General features: G+C 36.5%; 1 pseudogene; it reads left to right on the top strand.

Annotated features, from left to right (window-relative positions):
* The window catches only part of LOC116867454, a 26828-nt pseudogene extending 8172 nt beyond the window's left edge, over positions 1-18656 (top strand).

Below are 18656 nucleotides of genomic sequence, written 5' to 3'. Positions count from 1 at the left end.
GGGACACCTGGGTGGTGGCTCTGTTTTTTAAGCGTCCTACTCTTGATTTCGGATCAGATCATGATCTCAGAGTTGTGAGACTAAGCCCCTCCACACCCTATTTGTGTTCTCCCCCTTTTTCTTTTTCTCTCAATAAATATAAATAAAAAATAACTAAAATAAATGAAAATGTGCACACAACACATTAAAACTTATAGTAAGCAGCAAAAGTTTTAAGAGGTAAGTTTACAGATAAAGGCATACATTAAGAAGAAAGATATCAAATAAAAAGCACGATTTTACACTTCAAGGAACTAGAAAAAGAATAACCTAAGCCCAAAGTTAATAGAAGAAGGAAATAACAGCAATCAAAGCAGAAACAAGTGAAATGGAGAACAGAAACCCAATAGAAATGATCAATAAAACTAAGAGCTATTTTTTTTAAAGTTAAAGAAAACTGACAAAGCCTTAGCTAGACTAAGAAAAAGAGAAAGAAGACTTAAATAAAATCTGAAATAAAAGGGGAGACATTATAAATGATAAAACAGAGATGTAAAAGAATCATGAGACTACTATGAATAACTGCATGCCAACAAATTGGATAACCTAGGAGAAATGGATAAATTCTGGGAAAAAACTACAACTTATAAACACTGAATCATGAAGAAACAGAAAACTTGAATATACCAATAACAAGTGAAGAGATTGCATCAGTAACCAAAAGACTCCCAACAAAGAAAAGCACAGGACCAGATGGTTTCACTGGTAAACACTATAAAATATTAAAGAGGAACTGACAGTCTTCCACAGAAGATGGTGGAGTAGAAGAATCTCAAACACCTCATCCTATGAATGCAAATAGGTAACACACACATCAGTGTAAAAATAACCCAGAAACTGACCCAAATACTAGCAGAAGAGACACTCCACAACTAACTGTAGAAAAGAGGCCACAGAGAAGAGGGTAGGAGGGCAGAGACAAGACTGGAAGCCAAGATGATCCACAGGATTGTCTGCAGGAGGGAATGACCAGGCAGGTATGAAGAGAAGAGAGGACCAAGGCCCTCACACCGAGTACCTCAAGCAAAAGGGGCCCACACAGGGAAGAAGAATTCACAGAACATTTGGCTTTGAAAAAAAGAGGAGCCTAACAACCAATGGGGGCTTAACATCTGGAACTAAAAATCAGTGCTCTTGCCAAGAGAGTGGAGACCCCACTCTTAAAGGGACAGCAGAACAAATAGCCCCACTGAGACACAGCTCAGAGCCAGCAGTTTAAAAAATGCCTGGAGTATATGGAAAGATTTATTTCCTCCTCTGAGAGCATGTATTGGAGGAGCAAGGGATTTTTAGGAGACTTCTCTGAAAACCAAAGAGTAGGCTGGCACCATTTACGTCCCCCACACCCTAGCCCAGATACAAGGACAACTGCAGGAATCAGCACAGTTCCAACACTTTCCTCAGCTTGCTAACAGTGTGCCTCACCCTGGAACACTTCTGCAAATCTCCCCCTTCCGTTCCAGCTGGCTTTGGTAGGACTTTTTCCAGGTGGTTACATGTCCCCTCACACAGCTGATCACTGTGGATCTTCTGAAAGAGAGATGATATTTACAAATGACAGGGTAGGTATCCAAAAATATATAAAGAACTCATACAACTGAACACCAAAAATACTCATAAAATAACACTTAAGAATGGGCAGAAGACATAAAAAGACATCTCTCCAAAGAAGATATACAGATGGCAAACAGACATATGAAAAGATGCTCAACAGCTTTCATCATCAGGGAAATGCGAATCAAAACCACAATGAGGTATCACCTCACACCTGTCAGAATGACTAAAAGCAAAAACACAAGAAACAACAAATGTGGTTTTATTGGTGGGAACACAAACCTGTGCAGCTACTGCGGAAAACAGTATGAAGCTTCCTCAAAAAATTCAAAATAGAATTACTCTGTGTTTCATTAATTCCACTATGGAGTATTTACCCAAAGAATACAAAACCACTAATTCAAAAAGATATATACATCCTTATGTTTATTGCAGCATTATTTATGATAGTGAAGATATGGAAGCAACCCATGTCCATGTCCATCAATAGATGAATTGATAAATAAAATGTGGTATATATATTTAATGCAGTTTTATTCCTCAACCATAAAAAAGAATGCAACATTGCCATTTGCAATAACGTGGGGGGAGGGATAGAGGGTATAATGCTAAGTGAAAAAAAGTCAGAGAAAATCAGATACCATATGACTCCACTCATATGTATAATTTAAGAAACAAAACAAATGAACAAAGAAAAACAAAAGGGACAAACCAAGAAACATATCTTAGTCTTTTTACTATTTGTCCCAGTCAGTGATAATATGTCTGTTTCAATTATTTTTCCAAAAATCTCTTGGTTCAAATTCTCATATTTGCAGTTTCATTTGCTTTCATTTATTTACTATATATTTTGCCAGATATAATTATTACTATTAAAGTGATCACATTTACATGACTATAGTATCATTTAGTGTAGACCTTAGTTTAATTTACCATAAATTGAGAAAAGAAGTACATTGAAGCTTGTAGATATCACCCATTGATTAAAAATCACTTCTGCTACATTTACTACAATTTCATAATAGATTAGATGGTACAACACGAATTCTTTCAAGAATTCTATCATGCTTTTTAAATTTATTTTTTATTTTTTTAATAAACATATAATGTATTATTAGCCCCAAGGGTACAGGTCCGTGAATCGCCAGGTTTACACACTTCACAGCACTCACCATATCACATACCCTCCCCAATGTCCATAACCCCACCACCATCTCCCTACCCCCCTCCCCCACCTCCGCCACCCTCAGTTTGTTTTGTGACATTGAGAGTCTGTTATGGTTTCTCTCCCTCCCAATCCCATCTTGTTTCATTTATTCTAAGAAACATACTCTTAACTATAGGGAACAAACTAATGGTTACCAGAGGGGAGGTGATTGGAGATGAATGAAACAGGTGAAGATGAAGAAGATTAAGAGTACAGTTATCATGATAAGGACTAGATCAAGATTTGACAACGACATAAGCAGATTCCTCCTAAAAATGTGTGCTATGAAACAATCTATTCAGGGATATCAAAACCATAAAATTTTAAAAACTGATTATACTTTGACTCATATGACCCTATAAACTTTGTGACATATTTGAATATGCCATCAAGTGTTTGAAGAGGTTTTATTTCAGAGGAGTGATTTGGAGCTTGCATTTGACTCCTCTCTTAACAAATTCCTATAAAATAACCAAGTGGATACAAAAGTTGGAAAAAGTCATCTGTAACAAAACATAAAAATATAAATAAATGTGGTAGTAAGTTTTGTGAACATGGGTTAGGCAATGACATAACATCATATATATGTAATATCAATATCTGAAGTAACATAAATATGAGTAACAGAAGTAAAAAAAAATGGATAAATTGGACTACATCAAAAACCAAAATTTGATAGGACACAATTAAGAAAGTAAAAAGGCAGGAAATAGATCAAAAAAATTTTGCAAATTATATGTCTGATAAGGTACTTATATCCAGAATAAAGATCTCCTACAACTGTAAAAAGATAAAAATCTCAATTAAAAAATGGTCAAAGATCAGAATATATATTTCTCCAAAGAAGATATATAAATTGCCAATAAGCACATGAAAACATACTCAACATCATTAGGACAATGCAAATGAAAACCACAGTGGAATACCACTTCTTATCCACAGGGACAGCTAAAGTTAAAAAAAAAAAAAAGTAAAGAAAAAGAAAACAAGCGTTGATGAGGACACAAAGAAACTGAAATGCCCATACACTATGTTCTGGGCTGGAATGATAGTAATATGGTGCAGCCACTTTGGGAAACTGCCAGCCATTCCTCAAAATGTTAAGTACAGAGTTCACATATGACCCAGCAATTCTACTTCCTGAGATAGACCCTAGGAAAGTGAAAACATACATTCACACAAAAAAATTTTTAATGCATAACTCATAATAGACCAAAAATGGAGACAACTCAAATGTCCACAAACTATTGAATAGATAATACAAGGTGGTATATCCATATAAAGGAATGTTATTCAGCCATCAAAAGAAATGATTTACTGACATATGTTACTACTTTAATAATCCTTCTACACATTATGTTAAGTGAAAGAAGCCAGTGATAAAATGCCACATATTCTGTGATTCCATTTATACGAACTGTCCAGAATAGGTCTACAGAAGCAGAAAGTAGATTAATGGTTTCCAGGGTCTAGAGAGAGGTGAGGTTGGAAAGTGATTGCCTATGGGTCCAGCATCTCTTTGTGGGATAAAGAAAATTCTGTTTGAGAATATGAGATACTAGTGTCCTTGACGTAATTGGTACAAGCAACAAATCTAACAATTTCCGCAAATCTAACAATTTCTCTAATTATAAGGTTATCTGGGAATCACTGGGGCCTATCTCCTAAACTATGTAACCTTACACAGTTTTCTAATATGGCCTTAAGTGGTGTATTAGAAAAAACACAATCCATGGTTTATTCAAAATAGAGCTCTTAAAAAATAATTCATGAAAGTGGATATACAATGGAAAACTTATTGGCAATAATGTGGATCTACATACTAAGAGTATTTTAATTAAATCCTGGTGAGAAAGTAAGAAGAAACACAAGGAAGGGTACCAGGAAGGGTAAGCATTTGGTGTCCTGCCCCTACCACTCCCCCTAACCTCTTCAGCATTTGATATGTAAACAACAGGGCAGGGAGAGTGCTCTGAACCCTACCCATGCCATGCAGAAGACAAGGTGCAACTGGAAAAACAAATGACTTAAATCATGCTCTCCCTGTGCAGTAGCCAAGTCTGAAAATGCCCAGGCAGGTGCTCCTGGCCCTGACCTCCCTGGGCAGTCCTGTGGCCCTACCACAGCTGGAAGGCATGCATAGTCCACACAGAGCGCATGGCTCATCAGAGAAGACTGTACTTTTGGCCCATGTAGAATAGCTCACACACAAGACAGTTCCTTCAAGACTAAGAGAGGTTGCTACTTCACCTAATGTATATAGACCATCGCAGAGTGACAAGCAGAATGGGGAAACAGAGGAATATGTTCCAAAGCAAGGAATAAGACAAAACCCAGAAAAAGACCTTAATGAAACAGTTAAGCAACCTACTTGATAAAGAGTTCAAAGTAATAGCCATAAAGATACTCACTAATCTCAGGGAAACAGATGAACACAGGAAGAACTTAAACAGTAAGCAAGAAAATGTAAGAAAGTACTAAACAGTGAAGAAAACCACCAACAAATGACAAGGCAAGCTCCAGAATGGAAGAAGATACTTATAAAACCATATCTCTAATAAGGCATTGATATCCAAAATACATAAAGAACACATACAACTTAATAATAAATAACAACCAAAAAATATTAATAAAGGGGCAGAGGACTTGAATAAACATTTCTCCAAATGGCCAAAAGACAGAGGAAAAGATAGTTAACATCACTAGTCATCAGTGAAATGCAAATCAAAACCACAATGAGATACCACCTCACACTTGCTGGAATGGCTAGTACAAAAGAATTAAAAAGACAAGAATAACAAGTGTTGGAAAAGATATGGAGAAAAGGGAGCTCTCCTGCACTGTTGGTGGGAATGTAAATTGGTGCAGTCACTATGGAAAACATTATGGCGTTTCCTCAAAAAATTAAAAATAGAAGTACTATATAATCCAGTAATTCCACTTCTGGGTATTTACCCAAAGAATACAAAAACACTAATTTGAAAAGATACATGTACCCTGACATTCACTTCAGTATTCTTTACAATAGCCAAGATATGGAAGTAACCCAAGTGTCTACCAACAAATAAATATATCTATAAAACAATATTACCCTGCCATAAAAAAGAATGAAATATCACCATTTGTGATAACATGGATGGACTCAAAAGGTATGATGCTAAGTGAAATAAGACAGACAAAGACAAATACCTTATTATTTTACCTGCATGTGAAATCTTAAAAACCACAGAAATGGGCCAAAAAGACACTCTTAAATACAGAAAACAAACTAATGATTGCCAGTGCAGCGGTCGGTGGGGGAATAGGTGTAGTAGATGGAGATTAAGAGGTTGAAATTCCCAGTTATAAGATAAATGTAATGGGGATGAAAAGTATAGCTTAAGAAATATAGTCAATAATATTGTAATAATGTATGGTGACAGATGGTGACTACATTTTTTGTGGTAAGCATTGAGTAATAGAATTGCTGAATTAAGATGTTGTAATCTGACAGCAATATAACATCGTATGTCAATTATGCATCAATAATAAAAAAAAATTAAAAACAGAAACAAGGAATAGAAGCAGAAAAGTACCTCAGTATAACATCTATGAAAAGCCACAGGTTAACATTACAGTAGTGAAACACTAAAAGCTCTTTCTCCAGATCAGGAATAAGGCAAAAATGCCCATTCCCACTTCTTTCAACATGATATTGGAAGTACAACCCAAAGCAATTATGCAAGGAGGAGAGATAAAAAGTATCTTCTATATAGGAAAGTGAGAAATAATATTACATATTTGTACACTACATGATCTTATATGTAGAAAATCATAAAGATTTCATCAAAAACACTTTTGGAACTAATAAATTCAGCAAAGTTGCAGGACACAAAACTAACACACAAAAATCGGTTGTACTTGTGGTGATAAGCAGTGGGTATGTATGTAAGTTTTGAATCACTAAATTTTACACTTGAAACTAATATTACACTCTGTGTTAACTAACTGGAATTTCAATAAAAACTAAAAAGAAAAATTACTTGCATTTCTATGTGCTAACAATAAGAGTACAAAAAAGAAATTAAGAAATCAATTTCATTTACAATAGCATCAAAACAAAAACTTAGGAATAAATATAAGCAAGGAGGTGAAAGACTTTATCCTGAAAACTATTAACATCAATAAAGAAATTAGAGACACAAATAAATTTAAATGTATCCTGCACATTCATGGATTGGAAGACTTAATATTGTTAAGATGTCCACATAACTGACAGTGAACTACAGATTCAATGTAGTATCTATGCTATGTGAATTTAGCAAACTTGCTACAACCCATCTAGAAAATAGTGGGGAAATGTTTACAATAGTTCAAAAATATCATAAAGATGAAAAAATCTCTAACAAAAAAAAATGATACAAGACCTTTCATCTCAATAGGAAAACACATAACTGAGAGAAATTAAGTGAAGAAATTTCACCACACACAAAATTTAATTTAAAACAGATCATATTCTCAGATGTAAAAGCTAAAATATTTAGGCATCTAGTTTATAACAGAATATGTTCATGATTTTCAGAGAGATGAGTTCTTAAAACACTACTGTCTGTAACCATATATATATTTAAAAAAAACTTGATATTATTAAAGAACTTCTGTTTACTGAAATACACCACTAAGAAAGTGAAATTCTAAGTCATCAAAAAGGTTACATCATTGCAAACATATATCCAACTAAGGATTTTATTATACATTATTCAAAAAAAAACTTGTGTAAGTCAATAAAGTACAGATGATCCAACTAACAACCGAGCAAACAATTTGAATGGACACTTCATGAAAAAGATTTCCAAACAAAAGGCAGAAATAGCCATAAATACAGAGACCAAACACAGTTGCCAGAGGGGAGGAGGATAGGTGGATGGGCAAAATGGGTGAATGGGGAATAGGAGACACAGACTTCCAGTTATGGAATGAAGTAGTCATTGGGGATGGAAGGTATAGCATAGGGAATATAGTCAATGGTATTGTAACAACATTGTAACACCGTACAATGTTGTTACAATACCATTGTATTGTATGGTGACAGTTGTATGGTGACAGTAGCTGACACACTGCATGGTGACAGTAGCTATACTTGTGAGCACAGCATAACATATAGATTATCTAAACCATGATACTATACATCTGAAACTAATGTAACATTGTTAATTATATTCAAATAAAAAAATAAAAATTTTGAGTGAAAAAAAATTGAGCAGAAAAAAAAATTTCCATGTGAAAAATGTTTCACTATCATTACTTACCAAGAATATACAAATTAAAGCAGAGATACACACCTAGAAGAATGGCTAAAATACGTATGTGTGTGTGTGTGTGTGTGTGTGTGTGTGTATAGATATATACATATATCTATCTATCTATATTTATTTATTTATTTTAAAGATCTATTTATTTAAAGACAGCAAGAGAGAGAGAGTGTAAAGGGGTAGAGGGAGACAGAAATAGAGGCTTAAGCAGATCCATATGGGGCTTGATCTCACAACCCCGAGATCATGACCTGGTCCAAAATCAAGAGCTAGACACTTAGCTGACTGCATCACCTAAGAGTCCCTCAAACATACACATTTTAAAGATGGATAATTACAAGTGTTGAAGAAGATGTGGAGCCACAGAAACTCTCTTAAAATGCCGAGGGATTGTAAATTAGTAAAATCACATCTGAAGAATATCTGAGAGTTTGTAACACTAAATCTCTATCTACTCAAGGATTAAAAGTCCCACTTAATATAATATCCAACAGAAATGAGAGTTATGTCCTTCAATAAACATGTATATGAATTGTCATAACATCTGTATTTGTATCTTCCAAAAATGAGAAACCATCCAAAAAGTCCAACAATGTCATGTGTAAGTAAATTTGATATGTTCATACAATGCAAGCAATAATACATCTCAATGGTAATAAAAGTGTACAAATACTGATAAACATAATGGTTTGGATAAATTTCACATCAAGGAATCAAATATATGGAGCACATGTATTATATAATCTCATTTAGATGAAGTTCAAAGTTAATCAAATGTGATATAAATCACTAAAAAAGTTAACCATAAGGATTACTGACTGAGAGGATGGCATGAGGATGCCTCTTTGATGTTCTATTTTTCCATTTGGTTGGAAGTTTACATAAGTAAAAATTCAATTGATTGTAAATTTGAACTAAAAGTAAATATTCCAAACATCTGCATCTTGCAATATCTTTATATCTAGAGAACTTCTATATATTAATAATGAAAACAAACACTCAGAATGTAAAGTGACAATATGAACATAAAATCTTCAGAATATGTAACTAATAATTTTTTTAATTCAAAAGTTTGTTTTAATTCATTTGATAACATTAGGATAGCCCCAATATTAAACATAACAATGGTAGTACAAAATCCTTAATAAATCACAAGCACCCGGAATTTGGAAGGATATTTTAATACTACCTTCTGACCAAGTAGAGTTTATCAAGAAAGTATAGTGGTTTAAAACACCAGACTGTGGAGCCAGATAGCCTAGGAATAGTTTAACATCATTTTTAAATTTTTAAAAATTTTTTATAAACATATAATGTATTATTAGCCCCAGGGGTACAGGTCTGTGAATTGCTAGGTTTACACACTTCACAGCACTCACCATAGCACATACCCTACCCAATGTCCATAACCCCACCACCCTCTCCCTACACCCCTCCCCCCAGCCACCCTCAGTTTGTTTTGTGACATTAAGAGTCTCTTATAGTTTGTCTCCCTCCTGATCCCATCTCGTTTCATTTATTCTTTTCCTACCTCCCTACCACCTCCCCACCGTTGCAACTCCAGTTCCTCATATCAGGGAGATCTATGATAGTTGTCTTTCTCTGATTGACTTATTTCGCTCAGCATAATACCCTCTAGTTCCATCCATGTCGTCGCAAATGGCAAGACTTCATTTCTTTTGATGGCTGCATAGTATTTAATTATACATATATACACCACATCTTCTTTATCCATTCATCTGTTGATGGACATCTAGGTTCTTTCCGTAGTTTGGCTATTGAGGACATTGTTGCTAGAAACATTCGGGTGCATGTGTCGCTTCGAATCACTACATTTGTATCTTTAGGGTAAATACCCAGTAGTGCAATTGCTGGGTTGTAAGGTAGCTCTATTTTCAACTTTTTGAGGAACTTCCATGCTGTTTTCCAGAGTGATTGCACCAGCTTGCATTCCCACCAACAGTGTAGGAGGGTTCCCCTTTCTCCGCATCCTCACCAGGATCTGTCATTTCCTGATTTGTTCATTTTAGCCATTCTGACTGGTGTGAGGTGGTATCTCATTGTGGTTTTGATTTGTATTTCCCTGATACCCAGTATGAGGAGCACTTTTTCACATGTCTGTTGGCCATCTGGATGTCTTCTTTGCAGAAATGTCTGTTTATGTCCTCTGCCCATTTCTTGATTGGATTATTTGTTCTTTGGGTGTTGAGTTTGATAAGCTCTTTATAGATTTTGGACACTAGCCCTTTATCTGATATGTAGTTTGCAAATATTTTTTCCCATTCTGTGAGTTGTCTTTTGGTTTTGTTAACTGTTTCCTTTGCTGTGCAAAAGTTTTCGATCTTGATAAAGTCCCAATAGTTCACTTTTGCCCTTTCTTCCCTTGCCTTTGGTGATGTCCCTAGGAAGAAGTTGCTGTGGCTGAGGTCGAAGAGGTTGCTGCCTGTGTTCTCCTCAAGGATTTTGATGGATTCCTTTCTCACATTGAGGTCCTTCATCCATTTTGAGTCTATTTTCGTGTATGGTGTAAGGAAATGGTCCGGTTTCATTTTTCTGCATGTGGCTGTCCAATTTTCCCAACACCATTTGTTGAAGAGACTGTCTTTTTTCTATTGGACATTCTTTCCTGCTTTGTTGAAGATTAGTTGACCATAGAGTTGAGGGTCTGTTTCTGGGCTCTCTCTTCTGTTCCACTGATCTATGTATCTGTTTTTATGCCAGTACCATACTGTCTTGATGATGACAGCTTTGTAATAGAGCTTGAAGTCCAGAATTGTGATGCCACCAACTTTGGTTTTCTTTTTCAATATTCCTTTGGCTATTCAAGGTCTTTTCTGGTTCCATATAAATTTTAGGATTATTTGTTCCATTTCTTTGAAAAAAAAATGGATGGGATTTTGATAGGGATTGCACTAAACATGTAGATTGCTTTAGATAGCATAGACATTTTCACAATATTTGTTCTTCCAATCCAGGAGCATGGAATATTTTTCCATTTCTTTTTGTCTTCCTCTATTTTTTTTTTTTTAATGAGTACTTTATAGTTTTTGGAGTATAGATTCTTTGCCTCTTTGGTTAGGTTTATTCCTAGGTACCTTATGGTTCTAGGTGCAATTGTAAATGGGACTGACTCCTTAACTTCTCTTTCTTCTGTCTTGTTGGTGTATAGAAATGCAACTGATTTCTGTGCATTGATTCTATATCCTGACACTTTACTGAACTCCTGTACAAGTTCCAGCTGATTTGGAGTGGAGTCGTTTGGGTTTTCCACATATTGTATTATATCATCGGCAAAGAGTGATAGTTTGACTTCTTCCTGGCTGATTTGGATGTGTTTTATTTCTTGTTGTCTGATTGCTGAGGCTAGGACTTCTATTACTATGTTGAAGAGCAGTGGTGATAATGGGCATCCCTGCTGTGTTCCTAACCTTAGAGGAAAAGCTCTCAGTTTTTCTCCATTGAGAATGATATCTGCAGTGGGTTTTTCATAGATGGCTTTGATGATATTGAGGTATGTGCCCTCTATCCCTACACTTTGAAGAGTTTTGATCAGGAAGGGATGCTGTACTTTGTCGAATGCTTTTTTAGCATCTATTGAGAGTATCATATGGTTCTTGTTCTTTCTTTTATTAATGTGTTGTATCACATTGATTGATTTGCGGATGTTGAACCAACCTTGCAGCCCTGGAATAAATCCCATTTGGTCGTGGTGAATAATTTTTTTTTAAAGATTATTCATTTATTTTTTTGACAGGCAGAGAGCACGAGTAGGCAGAGAGGCAGGCAGAGGGAGAGGTGGAAGCAGACTCCCTGCTGAACAGAGAGCCTGATGGGGGACTCGATCCCAGGACCCTGGGATCATGACCTGAGCCAAAGGCAGAGGCTTCAACCCACTGAGCCACCCAGGCGCCCCGTGAATAATCCTTTTAATGTACTGTTGGATCCTATTGGCTAGTATTTTGGTGAGAATTGTCGCATCTGTGTTCATCAAGGATATTGGTCTGTAGTTCTCTTTTTTGATGGGATTCTTGTCTGGTTTTGGGATCAAGGTGATGCTGGCCTCATAAAATGAGTTTGGAAGTTTTCCTTCCATTTCTATTTTTTTGGAACAGTTTCAGGAGAATAGGAATTAGTTCTTCCTTAAATGTTTGGTAGAATTCCTCTGAGAAGCCATCTGGCCTTGGGCTTTTGTTTGTTTGGAGATTTTTGATGACTGTTTCAATCTCCTTACTGGTTATGTGTCTGTTCAGGTTTTCTATTTCTTCCTGGTTCAGTTGTGGTCATTTATATGTCTCAAGGAATGCATCCATTTCTTCCAGATTGTCAAATTTGTTGGTGTAGATTTGCTCAAAGTATGTTCTTATAATTGTTTGTATTTCTTTGGTGTTGGTGGTGATCTCTCCTAATTTATTCATGATTTTATTTATTTGGGTACTTTCTCTTTTCTTTTTGATAAGTCTGGCCAGGGGTTTGTCAATCCTATTAATTCTTTCAAAGAACCAGCTCCTAGTTTCATTAATTGGTTCTATTGTTTCTTTGGTTTCTATTTCATTGATTTCTGCTCTGATCTTTATTATTTTTCTTCTCCTTCTGGGTTTAGGCTTTCTTTGTTGTTCTTTCTCCAGCTCCTTTAGGTGTAGGGTTAGGTTGTGTATTTGAGACCTTTACTGTTTCTTGAGAAAGTCTTGTACGGCTACATATTTTCCTCTCAGGATTGCCGTTGCTGTGTCCCACAGATTTTGAACTGTTGTGTTTTCATTATCATTGGTTTCCATGAACTTTTCAGTTCTTCTTTAGTTTCCTGATTGACCCATTCATTCTTTAGAAGGATGCTGTTTAGTTTCCATGTATTTGGGTTCTTTCTAAATTTTCTCTTGTGATTGAGTTCTAGCTTCAGAGCATTGTGGTCTGAAAATATGCAGGGAATGACCCCAATCTTTTGATACCGGTTGAGACCTGATTTATGACCCAGGATGTGATCTATTCTGGAGAATGTTCCATGTGCACTAGAGAAGAATGTGTGTTCTTTTGCTTTGGTATGGAATGTTCTGAATATATCTACGATGTTCATCTGGTCCAGTGTGTCATTTAAGGCCTTTATTTCCTTGTTGATCTTTTGTTTGGATGATCTGTCCATTTCAGTGAGGGGAGTGTTAAAGTCCCCTCCTATTATTATATTATTCTCAATGTGTTTCTTTGATTTTGTTATTAATTGGTTTATATAGTTGGCTGCTCCCATTTTAGGGGCATAGATATTTAAAATTGTTAGATCTTCTTGTTGGACAGACCCTTTCAGTATGATATAGTGTCCTTCCTCATCTATTATAGTCTTTGTCTTAAACTCTGATTGATCTGATATAAGGATTGCAACTCCTGCTTTCTTCTGATGTCCATTAGCATGGTAAATTCTTTTCCACCCCCTCACTTTAAATCTGGAGGTGTCTTCGGGTCTAAAATGAGTTTCTTGTAGGCAGCATATTGATGGGTTTTGGTTTTTTATCCATTCTGATACCCTGTGTCTTTTTATTGGGGCATTTAGCCCATTAACATTCAGGGTAACTATTGAGAGATATGAATTTAGGGCCATTGTATTGCCTGTAAGGTTACTGTATATGGTCTCTGCTCCTTTCTGATCTACTACTTTTAGGGTCTGTCTTTGCTTAGAGGACCCCATTCAATATCTCCTGTAGAGCTGGTTTGGTGTTTGCAAATTCTTTCAATTTTTGTTTGTCCTGGAAGCTTTTTCTCTCTCCTTCTATTTTCAATGATAGCCTAGCTGGGTATAGTATTCTTGGCTGCATGTTTTTCTCATTTAGTGCTCTGAATATGTCATGCCAGTTCTTTCTGGCCTGCCAGGTCTCTGTGGATATGTCTGCTTCCAATCTAATATTTTTACCATTGCATGTTATAGACTTCTTGTCCCAGGCTGCTTTCAGGATTTTCTTTGTCACTAAGACTCGTAAATTTTACTATTAGATGATGGGGTATTGATGTATTCTTACTGATTTTGAGGGGGGTTCTTTGCACCTCCTGGATTTTGATGCTTGTTTCCTTTGCCATATTAGGAAAATTCTCTCCAATAATTCTCTCCAATATACCTTCTGCTCCCCTCTCGCTTTCTTCTTCTTCTGGAATCCCAAGTATTCTAATGTTGTTTCATCTTATGGTATCACTTATCTCTCAAATTCTCCCCTTGTGGTCCAGTAGATTTTTTGTCTCTCTTTTGCTCAGCTTCTTTATTCTCTGTCATTTGGTCTTCCATATCACTAATTCTTTCTTCTGCCTCATTTATCCTAGCAGTAAGAGCCTCCATTTTTGATTGCACCTCCTCATTAATAGCATTTTTTATTTCAACTTGGTTAGATTTTAGTGTTGTTTTTTTTTTATTTGTTGTTGTTGTTCTTGTTTTCTCTCCAGAAAGGGCTTTTATTTCTCTGGACAGGGTTTCTCTATCTTCCATGCCTTTTTTGAACCTGGCTAGAACCTTGAGAATCGTTATTCTGAACTCTAGATCTGACATATTACCAATGTCTGTATTGATTAGGTCTCTAGCCTTCAGTACTGACTCTTCTTCTTCTTTTTTTTTTTTTGTGGTGAGTTTTTCAGCCTTGTCATTTTGTTCAGATACGAATATATGAAGAAGCAAATGAAATAGTAAAAGGGTGGCAAAGACCCCAGGAAAATGTGCTTTAACCAAATCAGAAGAGACCCCAAATATTGGGGGGAGAAAGAGGGCAAAATGAAGTTCAGAAAAAAACATTAAAAAGAAAACAAAGAAAAAATATAAAAAAGATAAAAATATACATATATATTAGACTGGTGGCTAGAACAGGTCACCTGCTTAATTTTGGGAGTATTTTGGTCTCTTAGTAGAAACTTCCTCCCAAAATTTTAAAGAATGAAAAACATATATAATGGTAAACACAATGAAGGGATGTAATATGACTATAAAGATGAAAAAATTTTTTTTTATTTCTAACAAAGGAGTTGATAAAGCAAGTTAGTTGGGAGAATAAAGACAAAGAAAGTACAGAGAATTTTCTCGGGCTGGAGACTAGATCAAGCCCAGTGCTAGATTTAGGGTATATTTTGATCTATTAAAAGAAGTTGTACCCCAAATTTTTTGGAAGAAAAACCCTATGTGTATACAAAAAACAAAGTTAGATACAATGAAGGATATAATATGACTATAATAAAAGTTCAAAAAAGATTTTTTTTAAGAAAGGTATTAAGATAAACTACTTAAAAACTATAAAAGAGGAAAGGGTAAAAGTTAAAAAAAATAGAAGAAAAAAATTAAAAACAATTAACTTTGCAAGACTAAAGATTCATGGGGAGAAAGCCATGAATGCATGGTTTGCTTTCTCCTCCTCTGGAATTCTACTGTTCTCCTTGGTAAGTGAACTTGGGTTGGCTGGATTTCTTGTTGATCTTCTGGGGAAGGGGCCTGTTGTAGTGATTCTCAAGTGTCCTTGCTCCAGCACACCCTTACCAGGGGCCAGGCTAAGTAATCCGCTGGGGTTCGCTTTCAGGAGCTTTTTTTCCCTGAATGCTTTCCGTAGAGTTCTGGAGGACGAGAATGAAAATGGTGGCCTCCCAATCTCTGGCCTGAAGGAGCCAAGAGCTCAGGGCCCCACTCTTCAGTGTGCCCTCAGAATAACGCATTCAATCTCTCCCGTCTCCCTGGCCTCTGGCTGTGCTCTGAGATCACCCAGCCTGTGACCAAGTGTCTCTGTCTCTGACACACAGCTCTGCCCGGAGTTTCTGAACCTCACAGATCCCTGAGCTTTTCCAGGTCAGGGTCTCCCCGGATCTTGTGGGGACCCCACTCAGAGCACCGGCCTGTGCCACAGATTATGGTTCAAGGTAACCCTGAGTTGAGAGCTCACTCCTCAGCTCTGTCTCTGTAGCCAGCTTCCCCGGCTTCCCCGCTCTAATACTTGTAAGCTCTGTGACACTCAGACACCCCCGATCTTTCTGTGACCCCACGGGACCTGAGGCCATGCTTTCCCTGCATGGGCTTACACCCCAGTATAGCCTCTGGAGTGATGTCCCTCAGTGAAGCAGACTTTTAAAAGTCCTGATTTTGTGCTCCGTTTCTCTGCCACTTGCAGGGAGCCAGACCCTCCCCCTGTGGTCTATCTTCCCGTCACTTTGGATTCACTTCTCTGCCAGTCCTACCTTTCAGAAAGTGGTCAATTTTCTGTTTCTAGAATTGTTGCTTTTCTTCTCTTTGATCTCCTGTTGGATTTGTAGGTGTTTGGAATGGTTTGAGCTATCTAGCTGATCTCCTGCTACCTGATGTCGTGTCAGCCTGCTACTTCTCTGCCATCTTGACTCCTCCCCTCTAACTAATAAAAATCTTAAAAAATGTTCATTCACACTGTGATAAGGCAAATGCAAAATAAGATAACAAGATATAATTTTTACCCATCACACTTGTAAAATTAAAATTAAATAACGGTAACAACTGATATTATCCAGTGTGGAAAAGAGTGTGAAATTAGTGTCATGTAGATTATTCATGGGAGCATAAGGTAGTCTAGCTACTTTTGAAGAAAAAAAATAAATATTGTCAACATCTACCTCAGAAATTTCACTTTCAGTTCTCTATCCCTTATAAATAATAAATGTCTAAAAAACAATGAACAAAATTTAAAATGCAATACTGTTTACTACAGCACTATTTGTAAGAATAATAAAATAATAGATGATGTACATGTTGTCAAGAGAGTACTTCATTATAGCATACCATGTTTTAAATGCTAATTCTTTTATCTCAGAAAAATAATTTCTTTTTACTCAATTTAATAGTATAAAAAAGGGAGTCACCTGAATGCATAAATAGCCCTTTTATCATTCTATTTTTATCATTAAGAGCACAACCTGCACCCATATTTCCACAGTTAGTACAGATGATAAGAAATGTGTTATATACAATAAGTTGGACAGAAATGTACTCTAGATGGGCAGACATTCAGGAAATTTAAGTGAGGGTCAATGACCTAGCAATAAACTCAAAGTGAAATGATCCTTCCTCCAGCCCTGTGCAAAGGGTAGAGCCCCACAAGAGTTATAGGGATAGAGAAGTTAACAGGGTTACTACAGCAGCCTAACCATCTACATAGGACGATTTGCCATCCCAAGGAAAATCTCTACAGATCCTAATGCCCATCGCATGGAATCTTAAATTCTACCTTTGAAATTTTTTTCCTGAAGACTTTTATTAAAAAACATACAAACAAACAACAACCAAAAAAAACTAGTATGTCAAGGAAAATTAACTTAGGTCTTGATGGTGAATGTAAAAATAAAGAGGGGAAGAAAATACTGATTGATGGAAGGCAGAGATGCATCAGGTTGAAGTTAAATGCCCCAGACGAGGTGACTTCATGTTCCAAAATACCTTGGCTACTTCATCATGGTCTTAAAGTTGAAACTTACTGAAGAATATATATTCAGTATCAGCTAAGGAGAAAATAACTTCTAATGAATCAATCTCTCTCTTCCTAGAGAGACATATTTCCTCTGAAATGTGAAGATTCTTGCATTTTGTGTGAAGTATCTCATTCACTTCCAAAGTTACTAATGCCCCTTGTTTAATTTCTTTGATCAAGGAGCCAGGTCAAATAGATAAAAACCAGAGGTGGTGAGAAACTTTGTCCTGGCAGGCTTCTCAGAGACCCCATCTATTGAGGGAATGTTATTTGGACTATGTCTTTTCTTCTATGTGTCCAACTTGAGTAGGCAATGTCATCATGGTCATAGTGGCCTCTGATAACTATATTAATTCATCATCCATGCATTTCCTTCTTGGCAACCTCTCTTTCCTGGACTTATTATTATTATAGTTATTCAACAGTACTACCCCTAAGCTTCTGGCTGACTTTCTTGATAAAGATAAACTCATTCACTATGACCAATGCATTGTGCACTTCTTCTTTCCGCATTTTGAAGGTCAGCTGAGATATTCTTACTCACAGTGATCACCATGTTGCAAGTTGTAAGTTGTAACCACCTGCACTGTACCATTATCATGAGTTGAGAATTATGTTGTGTGTTGGTGGCTGCCTAATGAATGCGAGGGTTTGTGCACTCTGTCCAGATGATTCTCACTATCCATCTGCCTTTTTGTGGACCAAACCAGGTGGACAACTTCTTCTGTGATGTTCCCCCTGTCATCAACATGCTTGTGCAGACACATTTGTCATTGAATTGTTAATAGTATCTAACAGTGGGCTGAGCTCTACTGGCTCCTTTGTGGTGCTGGTTTCTTCTTACTCCACTATCCTGGTCAAGATTCTCTCCAAGGAGGGAAGATGAAAGGCACTCTCCACCTGTGGCTCCCACCTCATAGGAGTAGCACTCTTCTTTGGACCCTGTATTTTATCTATGTTCATCCCTTCTCCACATTTTTTCTGTGGATAAGATGGTGTACGTTATCTAATATTATCACCCCCATGCCATATCCTCTCATCTATAGAGTTCAGAACAAAGAGGTCAAGTCAGCCATGTGGAAACTGTGGGATAGGAGTGGACTTACTTGGAAAAAGCAGGAGACATAA

Source organism: Lontra canadensis, unplaced genomic scaffold, assembly GCF_010015895.1.
Source record: "Lontra canadensis isolate GAN:19392208 unplaced genomic scaffold, GSC_riverotter_1.0 scaffold12, whole genome shotgun sequence".
In the NCBI taxonomy this organism is placed as follows: domain Eukaryota; kingdom Metazoa; phylum Chordata; class Mammalia; order Carnivora; family Mustelidae; genus Lontra; species Lontra canadensis.
Note: the sequence above shows the minus strand (reverse complement) of the source record. Positions and strands in the feature narration are given on the sequence as shown.